We start from the raw sequence: 608 nt of genomic DNA on the forward strand, positions 1-608 counted from the left end.
GGAGGAGGAGGAGGAGGAGGAGGAGGAGGAGGAGGAGGAGGAGGAGGAGGTCTCTGAGGAGCCCAGGAGCCACCAGAAGGTGTGCATTCCACCTGGGAAGCCTCATGCTGTCCTTAGTTGGCCCTGGTGTGATTCATTCATCCGTACTCCTTAAACATATGAGAAAACTGTGTTCGAAAGGGTTGGGGCCAGTGGTCCAGAGCCATACAGCTTGGACTAGGAAGGGCATTAGACTCCCTCCCATCTGGGCATCTACGTTCCCATGGTAAACGTGCTTGGCTTTGAAGCCTCTTTGCCCACTCCTATGCATTCTGGTCTTAATTCTGTTTTGTTTGAAAGTCTACTTTATTAATTATCTATGTGTCAGTTGCGGGCAGTTGTGAGGTACAAGGTGTAGGCCTTGGGATTTGAACTTGGGTCCTCTGAAAGAGCAGCAAATGTTCTTAACAGCTCAGGCATCTCTCCAGCCCCAGTGTGTTCCTTTTAAAGGACAGTTACCAGTTGAAACTACTGCGGCATACTGAGCAACCTGGGTGTTCCCCCTTTGTCCCTCCTGAGTCCTCATCAGGTTAGCCTAGCATGCTGGGTCTGGGTGCTGTTCTGCATGC

The sequence above is a fragment of the Alexandromys fortis genome, unplaced genomic scaffold (assembly GCF_014885135.2).
Source record: "Alexandromys fortis isolate MF-2015 unplaced genomic scaffold, M_Fortis_MF-2015_v1.1 scaffold_158, whole genome shotgun sequence".
Lineage (NCBI taxonomy): Eukaryota > Metazoa > Chordata > Mammalia > Rodentia > Cricetidae > Alexandromys > Alexandromys fortis.